Source organism: Taeniopygia guttata, chromosome 1, assembly GCF_048771995.1.
Source record: "Taeniopygia guttata chromosome 1, bTaeGut7.mat, whole genome shotgun sequence".
NCBI lineage: Eukaryota > Metazoa > Chordata > Aves > Passeriformes > Estrildidae > Taeniopygia > Taeniopygia guttata.
In genome coordinates, this window is record NC_133024.1 from 51,308,970 (window position 1) to 51,335,793 (window position 26,824).

The 26,824-nt window shown below is 34.9% G+C and overlaps 1 long non-coding RNA gene across 1 annotated transcript in view; it reads right to left on the reverse strand.

Moving 5' to 3' along the window:
• Positions 1-7,427: 7,427 nt before the first annotated feature.
• Positions 7,428-26,824, reverse strand: part of LOC140683953 (uncharacterized) — a 160,914-nt gene continuing 141,517 nt past the window's right edge. Inside the window, exon 3 of the long non-coding RNA XR_012055645.1 lies at positions 7,428-8,329. This is a non-coding gene — a long non-coding RNA (uncharacterized lncRNA). The remainder of the gene's footprint in view (positions 8,330-26,824) is intronic.

Consider the following 26,824-nt stretch of genomic DNA (forward strand, 5'->3'; position numbering starts at 1 on the left):
AGAATAATTTCTCAGTCTCAACTGTATTTAGGTTTATGTATCACAACACTCCATAAGGCAGAAGAACGCCTTGGCAAGGTTAGGAGCATAATTCTGTGTTTATGTAATTTTACAGTTTAAAAAATAAGCTTCACCAGGGAAAATCAGTAGTAAATGAGGTCTTTTTTTCCTCCAGGTATTATTTGTCATTCTGAATTTTTTTTTAATATGTCAAATCATTGCAAAAATAGCTAGAATCTACCTCATATTATTAGGATTTTTTTTCCTATTGCACCATTTTTATCACTAATGTGTTGATTATGAGAATAAAGCCTTAAGTTCTTCTTTTCAATTCAAGCCCCATTTTAATTTCTATATTACTTGTGTTTTTCTTCTGTTAGAAACATAGTAGGATTGCCTTGGACTTTTAGTCTGTGATGTTGAAATAATGGCTAAGTAATACTTTAGAATCTATTTTTCAAATCACCAGGAGAAATTTTAATTCATTTGTTGGGGAAACCATTAACTTTTCATTTCCTGGTGTTATTTCTAGTCAAAAGAATTCCAAGCCTCTTCATTTCCTTTCTTTTCTACCTCTAAAAATAATGTTCTTTATCAAGATTTTAAGAGTCAAGGTTTTCAGGTGCCAGGAGATCAGACTTCAACTCAAGTGAAAGGCAGAAAGAGCTAGAAGTTAAGCATGAGGCATCAAGAAAGCAATCAGCAGGTGTCAGACAGAATCAGTCAGCATGCAGTTTGATATAAAGATTTAAAAAGATGGAGTTACTCCTTAAGAAAGGCATCTCATTTTTGGTATATTTTTAAATTTAATTTTAGCCTTATTTCCTGGTGAAACTAGGATTGCATTAAGTTTGTGTGTGAGTGCATTATGTCAGAAGGTTTATTATCCTCAAATCCTTCTGAAAAAAATTAATTTCAACTCTATTTGACTAAAGGTCAGTAATCTCAGATATGCTGAGTTCCTCAAGCTTCATGGTAAAGGGTAACCAAGTAGAAGAGAAAAGCCTGTAAGTGTTCCTGTTCTCAAAGAGCTGAAATGTGGGTTCAACAGTACTTGAAGAAAATCACAGAAAATGCTGTATAGAGAGATGTCACAGAAGACAAAACTACTAGAAGACTTTTAAAATTGCTCTCAAATTTAACTAGTTGCCAGAACTGCACTAGTAAATTTATTATGATCACAGCATGAGCTCTAACACTCGTGTCTTTGTATCTATGATATTTAATTGTTAACATGCTTTATTGCATAGTTTTGACTTGAGACAGTTTATTAGACTTTTCTTCAGGTGTAGTTTCTTGGGTAGTTCAGTCTAGCAACTATTCCAAATATGTACTGTGGCATCTGAGGGTGGAAGAATTTTGCAAGTGAGTGAAGCTATGCCAAATCAACCACCCAGGCAGAACTTGAGAAAAGTTGCTAGTACTGCTTAGCTTTCTAACATATATATACAACCCCAAAATTGCAGGCTTTCATTTCTTGACAGACTTTAAGAAGTCAGTGTTCATCTACTAAGCACTTTGAGAACTTCCAAAACACTTCTTGAGGGCAGAGAGCTTCTTATTTGTTGCTTTACACTTGTGCTTTCTTTGAAATCATGACTAAATTTGAGAGGGTTGACCTTCTTTTCACACAGTTGCCAACCTATTCAAATATTGGCATATATGGATAGAATTGGATTTGATTGTTTTCCCCAAGAAGAGCTTCCTCACCAGGAGATTACAGTCCTCACTACACTATGTGTTCAGTGTCTTCTTAATCTTCTGCTGACGTTGTGCAGAAAAGAATGCAAAAGAATGCAAGATTCACTAAAGTAGAGAGAAAACATAATTTTACATGCAAGGGACTAGGATATCACCTGAAAAAGGGAAGAAAAAAATAAAATAGGTGTTTCAGAAATGGTCAAACATTCTGTTAGTGTCTACATAAGTAAATTTTAGAATAACTATTTAGAACATGCATAACAGCTCAAGACTTTTCTTTTCCCAGAAAGATTTTCCAACCACTCCCTAGGCAGATAAAACAGATATAGCCAGATGGCTAACCTATTCCCATATGGAATGTGATTTTAAATAATTTTAAGTGAGGAAAAGAAATTAATTTGCCCCTTCTACCAGCTGGGCAGCTCTTTTAACTGTCTCATTCTTATAGAAATGAGAACACTGTCTTCCAGCTTAGTTTAATGAAAATAACATCAGAAGTATCTTTGTTTGCAGTCCACTTCTGTCACTATGCTAAGCTAACAGTGAAAAATACTTTTATAAATAACTTAGCAATATTTTGGGAGAGAAATTTCTTGCTTTGTGTTTTGATTCAACTGTGTTACAAAGTAATCTCTGAACTGCTGAGCTGTAATAAAACTGGCACAGTTCTAGGCATGCACAAAAGAATAAGAGTTTAAGAATTTTAAAGTAAAGGGAGCCCGATGTCTATAATATAGGCAGACAAAGAGTTAGAGGAAAGTTAAATAGTAATCTTTAGAACCACGGTTTTTATACTGAGTTTGTAATTTTCACTCTGTTCTCATTGTAAGTTACAGAATTTGGGGGGAGAGGTTTTGGGGTTTTTTTGAAATTAATCTGGAAAATGAGGTTGTATTTCTGGCTGATGCAGCTGAGTGTTGCCATTATGATTGATGAATTTCAAGTCAAAGTCTGTTACATTTTTCCCCCACCTCAGTTCAAGCAGATATTTAAAGCTGCCTCTAGATTCTAAGATTTAGTTGAAAGAGGTGTTGCAGACACCTATTCCTAAAATCTGAAATACTGTTCACTTAATTGCATTTGAAATTTATAGAAAATGAACCATTGCATTGCAAACTACTTGGGTGTCAGCTTCAGAAACTCCATCGCATCATTCTTTGTGGTGGCAAGATCTGCAGTTCTTAACAAGACAATTAAAATACTCTGCTGAAGATAATCCTGTTCCTCTGGTGAGATATATACAAATTTCCTAAAGATATGAGCTTTTCTCTCATATTACTGGCTCTTCACAGTTTCATACAAGATTTACCAGTGAACCTAGGAATAATGTATTTGCTAGCATTTTGAGTCTATATAAAAATAGACTGGGTACATTAAGAAAATAAGATGTAATTGCACCCTGAATTGAGAAGCAATGGAAAGAATGGCAGTATAACTACAGTGTTGAGAGAGAATGTCTGGCAGAATGGAATGCCATCTGAAAGACACCGAGATTTGATCAAGTCCTATCTTTTGTGTAGTCCGAGCAATTACCACAAAATGCTGAGGTGAGCTGAATGAGAAGGTTCTACGTCATTCAAGGAGAATATAGCATGATTGCTCAGCCATCCCTTACAAGAGGTAGAGGTGAAATGGTGTGTATCAGAAAGTTATAAAGATTTATGGCATCTGCTGCTTCCAAATGTATCTATCTGCATGCAAACCACTTGCAATGTGAACTGATGGAAGACAAAGTCTCTTTGTCCAGGGAAGGTGCATTAGTAGGCTTAATTTCCATAGCCCATTTACTCAACTGAGGCAAGAATGTCCCAGAGAAATCAGCTGGATCATGATAAGAATTCAAAGCCACAAAACTAAATAAAAAGAGATTATTAGCAACATTTCAGTAAGCAAACAGAAGAGTCTTAAATGATCAATACTTGACAAGAGGCATGTCACAAACTTCATGTATAGGTCAGGCACACACAAAGTTTTTCAAGTAAATCGACTGACTTCTGGACAAGACACAAAAAATGTCACTTTTTATCTCTCAGTTGATATTTTTCTCACAGAGTAAAAAAAAGAAAAAAAAATCACCACCCTCAGAGATTTGATCGAAAAGATAGTCACTCCTGACACAAGTTTAAGGAGAAAAAACTGCAATCAAGTGGAAATTTTTGTCACTACCTTAATCTCTGATTTGTAGAAGGTTGTGCTTTGGGATATTTGGTATGTCTGAGAACTGCCACCAAAGAGCCCTTCTGTTCTTTAATCGTTGCACTAAATCTTAACAAACGTGAGCATGAAAACTATTGTGCTGTACTTGTGAGGCATATATCAAAGTTATATTTTTAAAGCTTGGAAAGGCAGTTGAATCATGCATGCTCTTTACGGAGCTCTGATCAGGCTGATAAAGGCAGTTCAGCTTCAATAAACGCTTTTAAGTGAATGTTTTGGAAAGCGAATAGGAAATTCAAAGCTCAAACTGTTGCCTAACTGCTCCCATAGCACTTTGATCACTTTGCTGCTGACATTTTGTTAAAAATGTCTTGTTTTTATTAAAATGTTGGGATCTAGGGATTTAGAAATTTAAGAGTAGTCACTGAAAAAATAATATACAGTAAAACTGAGTGACATAACTTATTAAGTACTTTGTACACATTTCTTAAAAAAGAAAACTTTTTCCCTGTGGGGTCAAACACAGCTTTGCACTTCTCTGAAAAAAAGTTCATATTGTTAAAGCAAGATGAGTGCAGAAGATAAATCAAACAGCAGTGCTTTGCCTGAGGCAATGCCTCCCTCAAGTTATAAGACTTTGCTATGAAAAAATGTAGACATCCAATAATTTAAAAATTAATAACATATAAAAAACATCATAAATGAAGAGTGTGAATTCTCTGCGTCATGCTTCTATTAAATATTTATGCCAGATTACTTTCTGTTGAAGGACATCAAGGACAAGCTGTCATAATTACCTTTCTTTTCTCATTACACAGAATACATCTATCTATCTATCTATCTATCTATCTATCTATCTATCTATCTTTCTTCAGCAGTAAAAAGTTCCTTTTTTTCTCAGATTTTAGAGCTTTTATAAAAATAGCTGATTTTTACAAGATGAATTGCAATGTATGACCATGGATGAAAAGTAGGAATTAAATCTTCATTCCATACCAGACATGTTGGAACTTCAATATGATCTGGAGTCAGAGGCAACCAAATGGTATGTCACAATTGATATCATTAATGCATTTTTCTTAATCCCTCTGGAAGCAATGCACAGCACACAGTTTGCTTTCACTTGGAAGGGGTGTCCAGTATACCTGGAATCAGCTGCCCCAGGGGTAAAAACCTGCCAGAGATGAGCTCCACTGTCTGCCACGGACTGATCCAGACTGCACGGAGTGAAATTCCAAAACACCTGCAATATACTAATGACATGTTGTCTGGGAGAATACAACAGAAGTTTTTGAGAGAGGGAAGAAAATAGCCCAAATTCTTCTGAAAGCTGGTTTTGCCATAATACAAAGTAAGGTAAAGGAAACTGCATAGGAGATCCAGTTTTTGGGAATAAAATGGCAGGACTTAAACCATCATGTGCCTATTGAGGTGGTTAACAACCCATTTGGACAGGATCAGCTGCGCAAAATATGCTCTACTCTGGAGCTGGGAAGCATGTTCTCACACAGAAAATCTGACGAAGAACATCAGAAGAAAACCAGGATCAATGATTAGGGTTTTGGAGCCAGGGCAATCAAGGATCAGAGGCCCAGTACATTCCAACTAAAAAAAAGAGATTTTAACAGAATATGAGGGGGTTTGATCTGCCTCAGAAGTTGTTGGAACAGAAGCATGCCTCCTCTTGGCACTGTGATTTCCCATGTCACACTGGGTGTTCAGAGGAAACATCCCCTCAACACATCACATGACCAGTGCTACACAGAATCAGGGGGTAGCACTAATTATACAATGAGTCCAAATGGGAAAATCCAATTTACCAAGAATTCTGGAAGAGATTATAGACTGGAAGAGATTATCTCAACCAAAAGGCTGAGATTTTGGAGCATTGCCAGAGAAGGTGACTCAGATGAGATAAGGATACCAAGATTGAACTGGCTGAGCTATTTATAGCCCAATGGGCCCATGGAAGATCAGGACATCTAGGAAGGGATGCAACATAGGGGTTTGTGATTGAGGGACAGAGGTTATCACATAGGTTATCCACCAATGTGAAACATGTGCTGCCATCAACCTAGCCACATGAGTGAAATCTCCTTGGAACAGAGGGTGGCTGGGTTTACTATATGGTAAGGCCTGGCAAATTGACTACTTTTGTGTGGCTGCCATGAACATACCAAGGTGAGAGAGCTACATACTCACCATGATAAAGGCAGCAAGTGGCTGGCTGGAAACTTACGCTGTAAACCATGCCACTGCTCAAAACATCACCTTAGGCCTTGAGAGACACATTTTGGGGCAACAGGGTACCCCAAGGAGAATTGAATCTGACAATGGGACTCATTTTTTAAATTACCTTCTAAATTCTTGGGCAAAGAAATACGGCATTGAGTGGCTATATATCACCTCTGTGGTATTACATTCCTCATCACCCACAAGCTTCTAGAAAGACTGAGAGGTATAATAGACTACTGAAGGCTATGTTAAGAATTTTAGGTAATGGGACATGGAAGCATCGAGGTGTAATTTTAGCAGAAGCCACTTGGCTGTTGAATCCTAGGGGATCTGCTAACCACCCTGAGCCAGCCCCAAACTAAACCCCTAATCACTGTGGGAGGAGATATGGTACTACACATAGGGAAGTGGCTGGGGAAGTCTGTGTGGATTTCTCCTCCCATGAGAAAAGAAAAACTCATTGGTGGGATTGTGTTTGCCCAAGGACCAGGGTGCACTTTGTGGGTAATGCAAAAGGACAAGGAGACCTGGTGTGTGACTCTAGGTTTAACCTCGTCGGGGAAATAATCTGTAATGTACATTACAAGAAGTAAAGTTGCAGGAATGATATGAACTGATGAAAAATGAATTTTAGGCCCAAGTCAAGGATCTGGAGGGGTGGAGGAAGCCCATAAAATGAGAAAATAATATATATTTGTGAAAGGATGGGATAGTAATTAAGGAAAATGTACAAAGTCTGTACAAATCTGTATGTTGGATATAGTTTAAGTTGTATTCTTAAGTTAATAAGAAGAGATTTCACTAATGGTAAATAAATACAGTGGAACAGTTAGAAGATATATAAATTATGTGGCATCTGAGTATGATGCAAATATCGTGAAATAAGGGTTGGAGATTGTACTCTGGAGACAGAGTTCGTTTTCCCACAGCAGCCCTCAGGGTGCTGTGCTTTGCATTGGTAGCAGGAAAGGTGTTGATAACCCACCAGTTTTGGCTCCGGCTGAGCAGCGCTGGCACAGCATCAGCGCTGTCTCTCAACATTCACCCCACATCAAGAGGAGGGCATGGCTAAGATCCTTGGAGAGGACCCATCTAGGCCTGCTGACCCAAACTGAACAAAGGGGTATTGCATGCCACATGATGTGCCAAGGGAAGGAGGAGGAACGGGGTACATTCATTTTTTACAGTGTTTTCCTTCCAAAGCAATTGCTATGCATGCTGAAGCCCTGCTTCGCAGAAATGCCTTGCTGATGGCAAGAGGAGAATAAACTTTTTTTTTGTCTTTGCTTATGAACATACAAATTTTCTCTACGTTAAAGTTACTCAAAATTTAATATATTTAAACAGCATCAAACATATAACAATGGGTTATGGAATCAAAGTGCTTTAGTGCTTAATATGTGTGACTTATTAAATATATTACTATCCATCAGGCAGTAAAAATTGTTATTTTTCTCTCTTACAGTACTATTTGTTAGGATGCTGAAGCACAAAAGAAATCCTACTATTAGAAAGGAGAGAAGATTTTATGAGAAGAATGACCAAAAAGTACAAAAGAATTTACAATGCATACTGGAATGACATGGAAGATTTTCTTTCCTGGAATGAAATGTAATACAGGGGAGATACTGAGATTCTATAGATCTCTTCTAATGTAGCTTCATTATCTTGCATTAATTAATCTTATTAGAGATGGGAAAGATTTAAGGAAGAGATGTTTATCTTCAAAATGTATCAAATTTCCAAGAAACTTCATGAGAGTAAAATGAATTTTCATTGTGAGACTGTATGTCCAGGAAGAGGTCAGTATTCCCTTAAATAAATAATTTTTAAAATAGGTGGATAAATACATCCTGCCATTGATGTCAGCCTTCTATCACATCTGTGTTTTGCTTTGTGAAATTACTTGTTGTGACTTCTGTTTATTGATTCCTTAACATATACTTTTAATTGTATTCACCTAATTAATTTTCTTTTTCTTTTCAATATTAGTGATTATCTTGATTGATCAAATGTTATGAGCTAGCAATTTATTTCTTACATATACATCATGATTCACCGAAGTATACAAAATAAATTTAAAAACCCAATGAAATTAAAATCTCCTATAAAGAATATAAAATTTTATACCACCAGTGCTTTGAGTTTTCTGCGTTGTTTTCTGTCTTTCCATGCAATTCTCTTCATCCTTTTAACATTGATGAGCAATTCTTAATACTTGTTTAACAGCAACACCCTAAAAGAGCAGAGGAAATTAATGTTTTGTTCATTATGATAAATAGATAATTTCATTCCATTGGTTTAGACAATAGATTAAATTTAAATGTCCTACGCAGATGCATATTATTTATATTCGTAGACAAATTTCGAAAAATATTCTTAGAGTGTAAATTCAACACTTAAACATTACTTTGCTTCAGCATATCTTCAGTATTCCTCTTCCAGTATGAAACCAAGTTTAGCCTAGTGTCCTTCTTCCACAAAAATACTCTCCACATCCCACATTTTGCATATTCTGCCATGGCTTGCATATCTGCAAACATAACAGTTAATGATACCAGATAGGTGGTGCTATGATTCTGTGTATCAAAGGGCAGACTTCAGCCATAAAAGCTGACAGTAAGAACCTCTTCACATTTTATTCTGAAAAGCAACCGGCATTTTTTCCCCTCTATGCTCTGAGGGAGCTCACAGAATAATAGGTGAAACGTCAAGAATAATTAAGAAAAATGATGGTGTTATATAGCAGCACAAGAAATTCATCTTTTCTGCTGTGATCTTCCTGCCCACCTTCCTTTCTGCTTTTAAATGTCATCTCTGTTCTCAAATTATTTAGGATAGGCCTTGAGAGAGGATAGAATATTTTTAGGTAATTTAACACACTCTTTGGGTTGAATTCCTGATGGCTATTATTCTTCATATCCCTCCAGATAAAAAAGGTTTCTTTTAATTCCTCTTCTGTGTTCAAGTGTGATAAAATTAACTAGAGTAATTTATTTATTATTAATAATTAAGTAGGAGTGAGATCAAGACCTTTTTCTTCCTCATTTCCTGAAAATGGTTTAAGATATTTTATTTTACCATCACTCCACTTTCTCTTTGTGCACAAGTATATACCCTGAGAAAACTCTTTCCTACTTCTTGGAAATAGGGTGTCCAGAGCACACTAGAGTAATGTTATTTTGAAAGACTTCAGAACTCAGACTTGCTTCAGTTTTACGCCAGAATTTTTTTGTAATGTATTTAACAATAACTACCACACATATCCTCCTTTCTACTGATAGGCAGCAGGATTTCAGTCTTTATTTTGCAGAATTATAAAACACATTAAATTTTCTTTGTGCATTTTTAAAAAACTATTTTATTCAGTAAAAAACCTTGATCAAAAAAATATTGCCCTTTCACTGTGGAACTTAAATATTTGGAGAAGAAAATGAAGAGACCAGATAGCAGGAGAAACTGAATGTGAATATCAAATAACTGTAGATATTCTACATGTGGATAGAGATAAAACACACACAAATTATGTAAAACTAAAAATGTAAAATATTTCTTGTTTAATATTATACAATTGATTACTGGGACTAAAAGTTTTTCCTTTTTTTTATTTTTCCCTAAAGATTTTTCTCACCTGTTATTCCTGTTCAAGAATCCTTGAACAACTCTCTCTCTTACTTTTTCTGCAGTCTCACCTTTGTTACCTTTCATGGTGCTATCCTATGCAGTTTTGTCAGTGCTCTTTCCCAAGTTTTGGCAATTTTCCTGGATGCATGAGCCAAGATTATGTCATTGTGTTGCATTAAAATTAGCCTTTGGATCACAGAAACTTGATGCTCTAGGAGGCTTAAAAGCACTAAAGTGCTTTTAGACTATTTTGACAAGAGACTCAATTCTATTGCCTGACCATCACTGCTTAACATCATTTGAGATGTCCTGAGTTATCAAGTACAACTTCATGGGACGGACATAATGAGAGGCTACAAACACAAGCCATCAGTGTGCCCAAGTAGCCAAGAAGGCAAACGGCATTCTGACTTGTATAATAAAACTAGTGTGGCCAGCAGGACCAGGGCAGTGATTGTTCCTCTGTACTGGGCACTGCTGAGGCCACACCTCGAGTGCTGTGTCCAGTTTTGGGCCCCTGACTGCAAGGAAGGCTTTGAGGTGCTGGAGTGAGTCCAGAGAAGGGCAACAGAGCTGGTGAAAGTCTAGAGAGTCAGTCCTGTGGGGAATGGCTGAGGGAGCTGGGGCTCTTTAACCTGGAGAAAAGGAGGTGAGGTCTCTACAGCTGCCTGAAAGGAGGCTGCAGACAGGTTGTGGTTAGACTCTTCTACTAGGGAACTAGTGATAAGACAAGAGGACATAGCCAAAAGCTGCATAAGAGGAAGTTCAGTTTGGACATCAGAAAGAATTTTTTTCACGGAAAGGGTTGTCAAATACTGAAATTGATTACACAGGGAGGTGGTGGATACACCATCCATGGAGGTGTTCAAAGAAAGACTGACCCTGGCACATAAGACTATGGTTTAGTGGATAAGGTCAGTCCAAGATTGGACTCAATGATCTTGGAGGTATTTTCCAACATCAATTATTCTATGATTGTATGAAAATCAATCAGATAATTTGATATGTGTATTTTTCTTTACTGAGGCACAACATGGAATCAGTAAAACAGCTTAAGTTCTTGATAAATTTGAATTCACAACTGGAGTTTTGCCCATTTCAATGATTAAAAAGATGAGATAGTGCATTTTCTAATCTTCAAACCTTGTGAAATTCTAAATTCAACAAATAAAGCAAATATAAATGCAGAAAGATAGATAATTATCTTTCAGTTACTGGAAGAGTTTATTTGTAGGCAATAAACATGGGTTTCGTTTGAATAAGAAAATATGAGGGACGTTGGAGGTTTGCTTCTTACTTCTGCTTCATTCTGTTACTGCTGAAACCAGATAGGAGAACAAATTTCCTCTACCAAAAGCTTTGAATAATCTTCTTATTTGTAACATAAACTGACCAGAAATGTTATATACAGTTTAGTTGGACTAGAGGAGGTAGAATTGTATTTTTTGGATTTATTTCTATTTATACAAAGAAGTAATCATTTTCACAACAGCTGTGTCAGGTAGATCAATCAATGTAATAATATTTTCTGACTCTCAACCATGAAATTGTAGCAGGACATTGTGTAAATGACCTCTAGTCACATATTGTTCAGACTTTTTTACCAACTCAGAAAACCAACCTGAGATTTGTCTCACCTAAATTGACTTATCTGAAGTTGGACATTCAGTCTAACACTGTTGTCTAAAATGCCTCAGTAGAAAATAGGAAAAAAAAAATCCAATAAACAGAAAGACACTTCCAGTCAGAAAGTAATACCAACATGAAAAGGCAATACTTTATTACAGTGAGAAGGAAGCTGAATTAATTATTTAGAATAGCCCCTTGCTTATTTTGATTGACTTAGGTTTTTTGAACTTTTTCCAACTTGACTTGCTCTAACATTGAGTTCTGAACAACAGGTTTAAATACTTTGTGATCTTAGTATCTTTATTTTATACATCTACCTGAGTAAAATTTCCCAAATTATATTAACAGCTGGGGAGAGAAACAGATCAAGAAACATATCTCATACATTTAATCATGAGTAAAATTGTCCTCAGACAGCTGGTGGGTTATGTTTTCACATTTTATGGTCTATAGCCATACTATCAGCTATTTTGTTTTAATTTTTTGATAAATCAGAATAGTGACAAGTTAGGCCTAATTAACAAGGCAAGTCATCTCTAGTAAAATTCCCTAATCTTTCCACTTGCCAAGATAAATGTACCAAGCGGTAATGTACTAATACACTTGCCCAGATATTAATGTCTTCAGGTACAAGCCAGTAAAAATTCAGCCTATGGAGTTTGGAAAGATAGAGTCAAAAACTACTGCATGAACTATATCAAATTTATATCTACAGCTATTCAGAAAAAGGGATAAAATTTCTATCAGCAGTAAAGGGAAAAGCAGCATATATTTCCAATATTTTAAAAAAAAAGTCAGCATTTCAGAAAAAAAATTATAACTAATAACAGATGATAGAAGTAATTCTAGTACTATAGAATAAACTAGGATAAAGGCACATATGTTTAAAAGAATATAGATGTCTTTACAAAATGTAGATCAAGTTCACACCTCTTGCAGATTAATTGCCATTGAAAATACCCATGCTGGACAAACAGCTAAGTTTTCTAGCCAGTGTTTGACCTATAATTTTCTTAATTGCCTGAAATTCCATTTTTGCTTATGCTTAGAATTGTTCTTGTCTCCTCTTGATGATGCACAGCCCCCAACTATCTCCAGATGGAATTCATAAATTTCCTAAAAAGACCAATGTGGTAGGACTGAAGTTCTGAAACTTGTAATGTGACAGTGCCTGACAGTTTTTGAGCCACCTATAAAACTGTTTCAGTTACTTTTCTCTTAAAACAGAGCAGTGAGAGAAAGGGGATGAGGGATGTATTGCTCATGTTTTGTATGACAGACTCTTGGATAAAGAAATTACTTGGAGGATTAGAGTTCTAATCTAAAGGATTTCAATTTATTTTTTTTTCTCCTGAGGAATATGCCCTGATCACCACATAAGCATAAGGGAGGAAAGCGGGAAATAAGAGAAAGAAAAGAAAATGGGAATATCCTTTCCACCTCATGTTGAAGCTCTGTCACTGATTAGTCAAGAAACTAAAGATTCAGGAGCCCTGCAAGAGAACAGCCACAACTCTTTAGCTTTAGAGATAAGAAATTCATAGCTAAGGAGAGTCACCAGCACTTGCTCAGAATTGTTAGTTATTTTTTCAGTTTTCACATCCTTGGCCCTAAGTCCATGGTAGAGAGAGCTGTCCTGTTGTACTTGTGCCTATCCATTAAGCTTCTGTCCCTCATTATCACAGGCTCAATGCAGTAGAGTTTCCTGGAAACAGACAGTGATGCTGCAAGTCATCCCATGATTGTACTGGTAACAGACCTAATGCTGGTACTGCAGAGATAACTAAAATTCACTACTTTTCATATGAAAACATTATCCCTCATTCAGCAACCAGAAAGCAACTTGGTGAATCATAAGAGAATTTGTTACTGTTCCACAGATACCCTCAATATCCTTTTCTTTAAGAGAAATAAGGTGAAAAAATGGGAATGTAATATTGGCTCCAGCAATGTGCATTTAACATCTTTCCACCTTCACGCTGCTTTTGTGAACAAACGTAAATATTCCACCAAATTATCTAAAAAAGTCGAGGTTTACCTCACAAGAAAATTTCTCTCACTCTTATTTATTTACTTATATTTTAATTTATTTATTTATTATAGGACCTGTATCCTTGCCCCACTGATTTGTCATGTTTTTCTTTAGTGCAAAAATTAACATATGATCCAGTTCATTACAAAGGTAGCATAGGCAAAGTATGTAGCCAGGTAGGAGCCCACACTCTCAGGCAATTAAAAGTTTAGGGTATGTTTTTGTAAATGCCACACAAGACAGAGTCTTTCACCAGATTATGACCCAAAACACACAAACAATACTGCCAGAGGGAAGCAACAGATCGTTAAAATGGCAGTCACATTCTTGAACAAGTCAGTATTTGGATATTAAATGGGCAAATGTTGAAATACTGACTGGATAGGGTTTTCAGGTTAACTCTGAATCAGATTTTCTCTTACCAGTCATCTTGCTCAATGTGAATGAATTTAAAGTGATAGAAAAAACAAAAATCTTCTTTGATAACTTCTTTTGCCCACTTTTTTTTCCTAGTGTAAACAATTCTGGAAGAAGAAATTCAGAGGAGAATTCATTAAGTGAATAATTCTGAGTACTGCAGGTGTGGGAATTCCCTGATGCTGCAGCCCATTATTCAAATTTAGTTTGTTTAACATAGCATATAATGAATTAGCAATGACAGTGGTTGCATTTATTAAAATAATGTTGATCTTTTAAGGATTAAAAAAACCACCAAAAAACCAACCAGAAACCCATTTCCTACAATTAATACTGTATAAGTTTAAAATACCTTAGAGTTTAAAATACATGTCAATTTATCCTTTCAGAAGCAGACAGTGGTACAATATTTCTTTTCAACAATTGATTTGTGTTAGTCTTGCAGATATATGCAATACCATACAGGAAATGTCTCAGTCTAAATCAAAAGAGGGTGCTTTGTGAGATTCTGGGGGTCATCTGAGCTTCCACAGTTTTTATAAGAAGGAATAGGGAAGAAACACTAATCCTAGAAAAGAAAGAGCAACTGACCAGCACTTATTAGAATCTCCTGGTATGCAATTATATCAAAGATATAATTTATATATATATATAAATTATATATAATAGAATTTATAGGGATATCATATATTTGCAGCATGTTGTCTGCCACTTTCCCTATAAAAGGATCTTTGCAGAGACTAATTTTGAGAGAATTGAATAATATCCAATTTCTTCAGCTCAAGAATTACTCCTGCCTGCAGTGAATCTGAACAATCTAACATACAAGTTCCTTGAAATTAAAATTAAGCATCATACTTCCTTCCTCTCTGTTTACCTCTCTGCCTTGGTCACAGTCCTGTACCCAAACACAATCCTTCATACTGTCCTGAACAGTTAAATAGAAATTAAATTTCTGGAGCTCATCAATGACTTAGGGACTGAACTTATCTTTGCATTTTTGAAGATGTCTTTGCCTTAGAGAATGGAATTGTGAAGGATGAAATATTTAGAAAGTCAGAATTTGCAAAATCAGTTAATGCTTAAAAGCCAAAGAAAAGCCATATCTCAATGTTTACATTTCTAGTTATAAATCAAACTGTGTCAGAGAAACTAAATTTTGGTAAGGATGGAAACATGGTTATCTGTACTAATATATTTAGAGCAATCCCTGTCACAGTTTTGATCAGACCAAGCAACAGCTGAGGACAATTCAGATGTCAGCATAAGCCATGGACTATTCCCAGATATAGTCCATATCTGCTCCCAGATATAGGGCAGGGTAGGTAAGTAAGAGACAGATAGGAACATGGTGTGCTGGTTTGTCTCTCCAGTTCAGGTAACAGACTCCATTTTGTTTATTATTTTAATCATAGATAAATACTCTAGAATGTCCTCTAAATATTTTTTTTTTCTCCACAGATTGCTCTGCTACCAGAATTCTAAGCCACTTTGTTAGAAAAAGGATACTTTTACTTTAATCTAGTCTACTGAAAAATTGTTCATGAAGGATGCCTGCTGTTTTCCTATGCATGTATTTATACTCTCAATTTATTGTTGAATAGATGATCAAAATGCAAGAATGTCAATTTGAAGGTAAGTTCAAACTCCTATTTGATTTAATTCTTATTTGAAGCTGAAATAAATATTCTTATTACAGAACAGACATAGTTTGATCTAGAAAATAAGACACCATGTTTCAATATGATCTGACTGGAAGCTGTCTTTGATCACTTAAACACAAAATTACATATGTATTCTAGTTCAGTTCCTATGACCCACCAAAAGGTGAAGCTACTGCACTAAAAGCACTAGAAATTGTAATTAACTATTAAAGAAATAATTTCAAGATCTAATTATAATCAAATTTTTAGTTACATTTCAAAATATTCTGGAGCCATAACTTTTTATTTCTGTTTCTAAAACACTCGTATAGAAGTGAAAAAGGTTTGTATTATTGCAAGTAATAAAATATTTCTCTAACAGAAAAATTGGGCAAGATTTCCTATTAGATCTTCTTTATAGTTGTATTAAAAGACAGCTCTAGGGTGTTGATGTTTATTCACAGAGCGTATGTACCACAAAAAGTAACTGTGCATGTAACTTCTTGACAAAGATCTTAAGCTGTTTTAAATGTTTTGTCTCACTCGTTAAAAGGTTAGTTTTAGCTCAACTATTCTGTTTGTTGTCACAATTTAGGTATTATATATCTATATTAGAAGCTGGCCTAAGTACTTCAAGGTCATTTCATATCTGGTAGTAGAGTGCTAATAATAATAACATTCACTAATAACATCAGAACTGTAAGCTTATATAAAAGTTTTGATCTGTTGGCAACAAACTGTACAAATAATGTCAAAACCCTTTAAGATCTGCTAAATTTCTGTGGGGTTTGTGCTGGTTTTTGGTTTGAGTTGGTTTGGGGTTTTTTCTGTCCAAACTTTTAAGAGATCAGATTTAAAACTTTATATTCTTCATTTGTGTTTCAGTAAACCACTTCTTTTTCTCCCATGCTTAACCCAAAACCTGATTTTATGCTTATTAACAAGCATGTAAATGCTTTTCATTCAAAGTCTTTAGAAGATTTAGTTTATTAGTTGACTTTTAGTTCTAGAAGCCCTGCCAGGAATATTTTCCAGTAGGCCAATACCCTTCTATTATAAGAATCATCTACTATTTACCCAACACTAAATTACCTACATGCTCTTTTTTTTTTTTTTTTTTTTTCAATTTGGAACTCCTTCTTACTGTCAACCACTGAGATGAAAACTGACCAAAATCTGAAAGTCACATGAATAGTTGATTTTGCATTCAACAAATGAATATTAAGTACATTGTGAGGCACAGCATTAGTTAGTGCAGGAAATTTTAAGTGGAAAAGGTAACATTTTAGGAATTACAAAAGCCAATGCATGCGGAACATTAAGAACTGAACAAGTTTAAGAATGCAAGGAGAGCTGTATGTGCACTGCTTTGAACACATATTAATTAACTTGTAAAAAAATATGATAATGAAATACTAGTATTCATAACAATGAAGGAAATTATAAGAAAATAAAATACATCTGCAGGTCAATTTTTTTTTATAGTTAATGACTTAATATACAGAAATAAGAATAGGTACTCATTCCATGCTTGCAAGTAAATATTCTGTCTAAATATTGACATTCACATGTGAACTAAGGGTTTGATCCAGTGAGTCCATTACCATATCAAGACATATCCCACTGGGTTTTCATCTTCCTATGCAGCTTTACACAAATCTCCCACACGTCTTAGGCAGCTTCTATCAATCAAAAATAAAGTCAAAGATACACTAGGCCATCCTAAATGGCATTGGATACCTTTTATTAGGATGAATCAAACTAAATATCCAAGGAGTGTAACAGGAACCTTATAAGCCATGATCACTGCCACATGGAAGCTGTAGTGAAATTGTGTTCCTTATAGTACAGAAATTAACCCACACCACAGAAATTAATCTTACTAGAATTAAATTCAAAAGGCTTACACTGTATGTACAGAGAAAGGCTATTCCTGTTATGCATTATTAATTTTACAGTTAAAGATTTAATGAACTTAAAGATGTTTTCTGTTGTGTTGAACAGAAAATAGAGTACTAAAAATTAACAGAAATATATGGAAGAAATTTTATGAAAGTCACAATCTAAAGAAGTTCAATGATATATTGTGAAAAGCAGCACAAAAAAATAGAATCTGGAAGACTGGTTATTGCTTTTCAGCGACAATAGAACATGACAGAAAATCCCAATAATTAAAACTGTGTAAATGGACCTTTTTTGATGTGGCTATAAAAAATAGAGGATTTAATAACCCTCATAACTCTCATGAAGTTGTAGATATTTTGTAGCTCTGGATCTGTAAAAAGTCCAGCACTATATTGAGAATCAAGGGAAAGACTTCAGGGGAGAAAACATACTCTGGAGATGTATGAAAAGTCCAAGGTCAAGAGTCAGTATCAGGAACAGAGAATTAAAAAGTCATCAGGAGTTAAAGGGAAGAAGTAAAAAAATACTAGGACTTAGAGTCATTCAAGTGTCTCAAGTGACATCAGGAATGAAGCAGAGGAACAGACACAAATAGGTGTTCTAGCCTACAGCTAGCTACCTCTTAAAGACTCTAACGGCTGTTAAACATTCAATCCTACGGGTATAAATAATTTAAAGCAAATTCAGTTTGTCTTATTAGAAGAAATTAATATGAAAGTTTTGAGAACCAGAATCAGAATAAATTAGGCTGGAAAAGACCTCTGAGATCATTGAATCCAGCCCAGGACCCAACATTACCACATCAACTACCTCATGGCACTAAGTGCCTCCAGTCTTTCCTTAAACAGTTCAAGGGAAGGTGATTCCAGTCCCCTCCCTGGGTAGTTCATTTCAATGTCTAATCACTCTTTCTGTGAAAAATTTCTTCCTAATGTCCAACCTAAACCTCTCCTGACAAAGTTTAAGACTATGTCCACTTGTTATATCATTAGTTGCATGAGAGAAGAGACCAACCCCCACCTGGCCACAACCTCCTTTCATTATTACTCTCTACAACTCTCTAGCTGTAGAGAGTAATAATGTCTCCTCTGCACCTCCTTTTCTCCAAAGCTAAATAATTCCAGCTCCCTTAGTCGGTCCTCACAAGACTTGTACTCCAGATGCTTCACCACCTCTGTTGGCCTTCTCTGGACAACTGCTCAGTGTCCCTCCTGAACTGGGTAATCCAAAACTGGACACAATACTAGAGGTGCGCCCTCATCAGTGCCAAGTGTAGGGGGACCGTGACTTCTCTGTTCTTGCTGACTACACTATTCCTGATACAGGCCAGGATGCCATTGGTCTTATTGGCTACCTGGGCACAGGCTGGTTAATGTTAACTGTTAACCAGAACTCCCAGGTGCTTTTCGCTGGGCAGCATTCCATCCTCTCTGCCCCCAGCCTGTGGCACTGCATGGGGTTATATCCCGGCCAAACTGCAGAACCTGGCACTTGATCCTGTTGAACCTCATACCATTAGCCTCAGCCCACTGATTCAGGCTGTACAGATCCTTCTGCAGAGCCTTCCTATCCTCCAGCAGATTGAAAGTCTCACACAACTTGGTGTTTTCTGAAAATTTACTAAGGTTAGACTTGATCCCCATATCCAGATCATCAATAAAAATATTAAACAGGACTGGGTCCAATAATGATCTCCTGACCTCCATAAAATTATGAATATTTTCTCAACCACAGATTCTGGCTTTTCTCCACATCTGGCACATACACTGTATAAAGTAAAATAGTTCAAAAATTTTTATTACTGTGGATATTACTATGTTACCTAACATTTCTTTTCTATTTTATGTACTAGCTAAATCCTAAAGCCAGACCATTTCAAACTGGAAATTCAAGCATGTGCAGGAGGACAGTAAATAAAGAAGAAGTTAATTTCTCATAATTATGTTTTTCACCAACCTGATCTGAGAGACATATACTAAAAATGGCAACTAGGTCAGATGACAGAGGACAAATTAAAAACAGTAGGACAAAAAGTATTGAATATTAAAGGGCTAGTGCATGTAAGAATATACAATTAGAAGCACTGTTGCTAAGAAAACCTAATTTGATGATATAGGAAAAATGAAAATAATTGTTGCATCACTCTGAAGAAGAGTTCCTTATCAAAAAATTATCAAGACTGAACATTTTTTATTAAAACTGCCAAATAACTAACAAGAAAATAACTGAGAAGTGATATGAGGAAAAATATTCAGGAAGATAGTATCCCTTCCCAGAAACTTTCCAGACATGTTTAGACTGTGTTTATTCTGGTTTGTGAAGCAATTCGTAGATTTTTTTGTTTAATGATTTAGGTATTATCTCATTTGCTTGGGAAAGAAAAGAGGCTTTATTCTTATTATTCATGTTTATACCTTTAGAGGGTACTTCAGCTCTTGAATCCAGATTCAGCTGGTTCCTAAATATATATATATACACAGCACTGAGGGTGTTAACTGCTATGAGTACCATTTCTTCTCTTCTCTTCTTTTCTACAAATACCACCTTATTACTCTGAATTTCATTCTTGGAAGAAGAATCCTACCCCAATATAGCTATGAAAGAGAGGGAGGTGCCATGAATATTTTCTGCTGGCAGCTTCACTACAGCTAAATTAAGAAGCAGCTTTACCAGCTAGTGAGTTTTTGAGAGGAAGTATGAAAGTATTAGCATCTGCCCATTTTTAGGCATTTCATTGGAGATGTCCTTAAAGTGCCTATCTCCTTCCATCAATTGTCTGAGGTGCTTAATTTAGACTCGAATCCTAATTTCAGATTTGCTGCAACATTAATTAAGACTGATTCACTCAGGCTTTCTAAGCTAATTAGATAAATTATAATTACTCCAAAATACATAGCAGTCTTCTATTTGTGATACAACTTTTGTTCAAAACCTTTACATTTCCCAGCAAATCATTTTAGACTGCTAACTCGAGAATGAAAGACTGGGCTGACTCTAGCCTAAATGTTATTCTTTTATCTTGCTTGCTAAATCTTCTTCCTCTCCACATATGCACAGACGAATTTATGAAAAATACATTGCAAATATGAATTATAAACTCCCAGAACATATGGCAGCCCATAAATAAGAATACCTCCATAAAGGCTTTGCTGAAGATTAAAAGCTTTTATTTTCCTGAACAATACCATGATAGCCAGCAAGCCTAAAATTATTACTAGTGATTCACATCCTCTGCTAAAGGAACAAGAGCACTCCTTGTTGGATACAATGCCACATGGGCTACTGTGATGGTTATGAAAACAAAACAGTGTGCACCACATTCCAAAACTGGTCCTGGTATAGACACTCTTAAGGCAGACATAGATCCTTTGACATGGAAAGGAAACGAAAGCGCCTCATGGCTCTCTGCTTATGGATCACCTTTCAGACCTCAACTACTTGAGAAAAGCAGGTACTATCTGAAGTCAATTTAAATTTACAGGGGAGGGAATTACAGGGAGTTTCAATGAAAGAAATGAATTATGTAATGCCTGGAAGGATACTAGACAGAGTCAAGGAGGTGAATTTTGCCAGTATGTGAGATGGATATATAAAACAACAAGAAGGATCACTATGCATCTAAATTTGCACAATTAGCATACACAGAAATTGAGTCTGGAAAAGGGGCTGAGGTTTTACCAGCTGAAGTCCTCTTTTAGTGTCTTAATGATACAAACCTGTTAATAGACAAAAAACTTCAGACGCAAGTTAAATGCCTTGGAGAGGTTAAATGACTCCTATTTTGAATGACTATCACATTACCCAAAAATGGCAATGTGTAAAGGATTTGAGAAATATGGGGAAAATACTGAAAATGTAAACAATTTGGTCATTTTTTTAATAACTACAATCAAATTTTCTGTAGTTGTGTCTCCAATATTACATCGTCTCTGCCAAATTGTACACTCTGAATTGGAAATAATTCAAAAAATCTGTTGGAGTCTGAAACATTCTTGCACTTCGTAGACTGTTTCATGCTGATCTCACTGAGTTTTAAAGCTTAAATTATTCCTTAACTCATTCACAAGCATCTCTTGCATCTCAGTCAATAAACAATAAACTTCTATTTTGTCCCCTTTTCTCAGTAGATATTCAAGAGCATTAATGCATCCCAGATAATAAGTTTTAAGGAGGTATTTTTCCTTAGTCAATTTTATTAAAATTACAAAATTTACTTCAGGGTTAAATGTTACTAAGACTGTATTTCCTTTTCTGCTGCATGAGCCACCTATTTATACAAAGAAAACCTTTTTGCAATATCATGCAGCTACGAGATCTGCAGTCCTATAAATTTCTTAGTCCGATCTTACTAGTTTTGTACATCCTAGTGATATGGCATTTTCCTAAGTGTATTACTACCTTGTATTTATCCAAATTAATTCCTTTACTCCGAGGGAACCTCTTATGACAGTGTATAATCAATCAATCAATCATCTCTGTAGTAATTCAGCATGACATCATACTTCCACATTTAAGTGACCAAATTCATTCTGAATGTTTACACATGTGGTATTGCTGCATTTTTGCAGCTTCTTAGTGCCAAGTTCATCACTGTTACTCTTAGCTCACATTGACTGTAAAAATCAAATTTAGCTATCTCTATCCAAAGAAAGTGATGGACTCAAGGAATAAAAAAAAAATTATGTCTGGTACTAAATACAACTTTTCTCTAAATACAGCATTGATGAGAGAAGTCTTACCATGCAAACTGTGAGAAATATCCATCTTGCTTCAGCAATAAAGAATATTAATAGTAATAAGGAATGTCCTGCCTTGGATAAGACAGGGCATTTTATCTGACTGTGTTTCAAGTAAAGAGTGAGTCTAAGCTTAGACTCACTAGGACATGTTTTGAAGTGGATCCCATCCCTGAGGAGTAAGTTTTTAAGTGTCGAAAAATTATTTGACCACCAAAACCTCAGGACTTCCAGTGGTGAATTAAAACATGAGGAACCAAGTTCAAAACACTGATAGAGACAATTAAGTGATAGATAAGTTTTGGTGATTGTTTCTTCTATATTTTTTGTATTTTGAAAGCTCATGGCTGTATATTTGGACTAATTATAGGGTCCCTGACAGATATTGTTCCCAAACGTAGCCTAGAAATAATTGTTCCAATTATAATAGGTTATAAGAAATTTATACAGCAATCTATTTAGGAAATTGGTACAACAGAACATTTTCATATGCAGGAAAATCCTTTCAAAATCTTTTCTAAGTTCTTGTAGTACTAGATTTCTTAAACATTAAACATTAAATTTCCTACAATAAAGATCTTCAAAGATTTTCTAAATTGCATCATTTTCCTGGTTTTATTGTTGGACCACTACACAGGTGAAACTATTGTATGATCACACTATGAACTATTATCAACATCATATCTCAAAAGAGAATGTGTGTTAATGTCATGATGATAATTATAGACTGAAAATGTAATTTTAAAAAAGGGATCTTCTGACCTGATGAGATTCTATTGTAGAAACTTCATCTAATGCTAGAAAATACATGACTAAAATCTGGCATACACAATTTTATTGAGAATAAATGGTATCTAACCAAATTATTTGATTATCTGAATGGTAAAAATATAACAGCACTGATACATGAAATGCAGATTTAAACAGATTTGCCAGGGTTAAAAAATAGGCTCCTTTAAATGTATAAATTAATAATTTGGAGTCTCTTAAAAAAGTTTTTAGAATTACACAGATAGCTATTCCATCTATGCCTTGTGATGTGAGTGTGAAAGTTCTAATGGAACTAAACATTATTACTGATTAACAAAAAGCCTCTGTGTTCCTGACATAAATACAACAATCAAGCAGTAAAACAATAACCATGGAGAAATGATTCTGATCTTTCTTAAAGCTCTTTAGTGAAGAATAGCAATTTAATAGGATTTGAGAATTACTGCTTGGGAAAATGACAGAGATAAACCAATAATTTTTTTTTCAACATAATTAACTTTGAAGAGAGCTTCTTGGAATTTCTGGGATTCTGCAGGTAGTTTTAGCTGGCATCATATCTTCCATCTATAAAACTGAATACAGGACTTCTACTTTCCTCCTCTACATGCATACATCATCAATTTAAGAATTAGCCAATAAGATTGTTTAAGGCATACACCAGATACCTTAGCTTTAGTTCAGTAATATTACTCCATATTAGTGAATGTTTGCAAGTTTCACTGAGGCAAATATAATATAGGATGTTATTTTATCTTTAAAAGAGTTGAAGAGACCTTGATCAACTTTTTTTTTTTTTTTTTTCTCAAATACAGGAACACATATAATAAAAACTGTTATAATATGCAGTGGTCACAGTCATCCAGTTATGTTCCAGCCTTAGACTATATATCAAGCTTAATTCAAGTATAAAAGATATGCTTTATAAGTGCTAGCTTAATTAGCTATTTAAATAAATAAATAACCAAGAGATGTCTTGGAGGTTTTATGTTAGAATTGGTTATATTTTTAAAGAATTTGGGGTTTTTTTAGGAGATCAAGGCTGAAATTATCTAGAGTGAAATATATACAAATAAAGATTAGAACTTGTTTATAGTCAAACAATGATATTTTGTTCTAATATTTCCTGATTTTTAATCTTTTTTTAAAATATAAGTTATGTAGTGTTTTTCTTTCTATTGCAAATTCTTGTTCAAGTGCTTCAGCTCAATAGTATAGTGCTCTGACATGAAAATAAACTATCAAGCTGGAAATTCTGAAGTAGCATTTGATCAACTAACTAATAATGAAAAACTTTTAAAAATAATCAGAATCTGGTTTATTGTACTATTACTTTTAAGCTTTACTAGAATGTGAGCTCCTTCACGTGTTCTATGTTTTTCATGCTGGCTTTTATATTTATTGCAGTCTATTCTTAGCATGAATCTGCACTTGGAAGACCTTGTTTCAAGTTTTTAGGAAGAATACATAATTTTCACTTTCTGGCATATGTGAACAAAATATTTCATGCTTCCTTCCAGCTGATAGAATGAGGCCTTCATTATCTCTTCTGTACAAGATGAAGCAGTAAGTAAGCAAGTATGGAGGGGAAAGGTTGACTGAAATACAGACTGAGGAAATATAATCAAAACAGAAGAATGAAATTCCCATTATCTTTTTTTTTATTATTATTCAGATGAAAAAAAAATGCCTCATAGCTCCTTTTCTTCATGTTTTCTCCATGATTTTAAAGAAGAAAATTTTCTTTTTGCTCAAAGCAATCAGAGGCATAACAGAATGCAGCAATGGTACTGGGAAACAGGTGTCTGAACTGAGAATATCTTTGATGTAAAATGGATAATTACAGAAAGTTTTGTGTTAAGTTTGAATATAAGTGCACAGATTAAAGTGTGTGACATGTCAGTTGCCATGAATTCTGAAGCCCATGGAATTCATTATAGGTTTCAGTGTTCCTTCTCCAACTGACCAAGACTGGTGTTATGGTGTTCCAATAAGGTTGTTTTCTTTGTTGGAGAACTAAAGAAGGATGGAAGATTTTTTTTTTGACAAACTGTTAGTCTTCTGTGAAGGGATAGTCAGTCTTCAGAATGAAATTAGCAGTTTACCTTATGTTCCTAAAGTGTTAATTTTACACCACCTACTTTTTTTCTCACAGATACATTGCATGCAGAAAATTCATCTGTTTTAGTATTCTCAGCCCAAACACAAAAAATTTACTTATCTCAACAAATGTGATTGATGAATGAAAACAAGCTAGAAAGCACATATTTTACTTGCTTGCAAGAGCTCTCCCTAAAATGAAGTGCATCGTTGAACTAGAAAGAATGTACTTTTTCTTGTGGCCAAAGAGAGAGCCTGTTGTTTGTTCTGACAAGGGACTTCATAAAATTAGGTGTTACAGCACCATCTGGTGACTCCTATTTAATATCTTATGAGTAACTGCAATATCCACTTAGTGGTAGTAATTTTCTTTAATAGGAATAAATATAATACTTTCTTGGTAGTTTTAAGCAATAATGAACAATATTGTTAGAAACTCATTATTCTATTCTGATATGGAAACATACCTATTATTACAAAACCTGATTACTCTTACACCTATCATATGTTGGATCTTTGGGGCAGACACTAACCATTGATCTATAAAATGGACAGTAAGACCTAAAAGAAAGTTCTAAGGAAAAATAATGTAAACGTGAGTATAACTTTTTTTCTTTAATGTTACAGATTTTTCAATTGGTGATACAAATATTTAAAGACAAGTTCAATATGTATCCTTTTAGTAACTAGAATAAAATGCACCTAAATTATGATATGAAATCCTTAACTATATTTTTAATCTATTTTTAGCAGGTCACTAATTTTATTAAGGAGTAATGAAGACAATGTGAACTTTGTTCAACAGTTCAACTAGCAACTGTATTTTATCCAATCTGAGGAAAGAATTAATGGGAAGAAACATTTTGGTCATGCCATATTTTCCCTTTTTAAGGAAAGCTCCTAGTTTGGCTCCCTTAAAAAAAAAAATAGAGTTATTATCCAGAGGTAGACATACAAATAAGCAAACAATCATATGTGAAAACATAATATCTCCAACAGGTAACATTACAGTGAAACTCCTGATGGTTTTATATAGTTTTGCTTTCTTGGAGTTCAATATGGACCAAAAGCTCATGGCATTATCAGTACTTACTAATTACATTTCTAATGGTAAGTTATCCTATGAAAGCTAGTATATGTAAGAAGAAAACATTTAAACCTTTTATGTTTTTATCAATCAGAAGTTGCAATACTTAAGTATTAGTCTCAGCAGTAGAAGAAATCATTTTGGGTAAGTTACTGTAAATTTTGCAGGGGCAGAACAATATTTTCAGGGTGGGAGAAACTGAAGGAGGATTCCTGGAACATAAGCAATGCCTCTCCAATTTAAGTAACTGTGACATTTTGGTCTTGAAAAGAACTAATTTTAGAGGATTGGTTAAGCCTGATACATTTTGTTGCTGTTAGCAAGGCAGAGAAATTTAGTTTTGCAGGGAATGTATAGACTGCTAGGACTTAAGGACAGTAAAAGGGAGAGGCATAGAGAACTGGGACTTTCCCAGCTATTAGAAAGGAGAGCTCAAGGGAATTTTAGCCATGTGCATAAATTTCTGATAGGTGAAAGTTAAGACGATAGAGACAGAGTCTTCTCAGTGGTACCTAGAAACAGAACAAGAGTCAAGAGACACAAATGGAAATACAAGAAAATTCATTTCATCATACGAGAAATATTTGTTCTGTGATTTGGTCTAACTCTGGAATAAGTTTCCCAGGAAGACCGTGGGTAATATATCCCTGGAGATACTCAAAACTCAACTGGGAAAGGTCCTTGCACTGAGAAACGCAGACTGATTAGGCAGTTTCTAGAAGTCCCAGCTAGCCTCATTCAGACTATGGTTCTGTCACAATTCATACCACATGTACAAAAAGAAAGGTTG